Source organism: Falco punctatus (assembly GCF_963210335.1).
Source record: "Falco punctatus genome assembly, chromosome: 1".
In the NCBI taxonomy this organism is placed as follows: domain Eukaryota; kingdom Metazoa; phylum Chordata; class Aves; order Falconiformes; family Falconidae; genus Falco; species Falco punctatus.
In genome coordinates, this window is record NC_137580.1 from 124441653 (window position 1) to 124441983 (window position 331).

The following is a 331-nucleotide window of genomic DNA, read 5'->3' on the forward strand; positions in this document are numbered from 1 at the left end:
TATTCCCTCTGAAAAACATTTAGACATACAGTGGTCCAACTTGTCCCTGCAATGCAATGTTACCAACGGACACGCAGCCTCCGGTCACCCTGTTGGTGACCACCGCCGTGCATTTCTCCTTGTTCTGGAGCAAGGACAAGCTGAGCTCTGGCTGCATGGGCATCTCCTCCTGCCCCTTGTGCAGGTGACCTGGCCCCAGCCTGGGAAGCCTGTAGCAGTACAAAGTCCCCATCACTGTCCCTAACTCTCCTTGGGACTGGACACGTGTGTTCCTCCCTCCTATAGGCATGGACTGGGAAGTTTTGCAGCAGCAACAGAGGTAAGCAGCAAA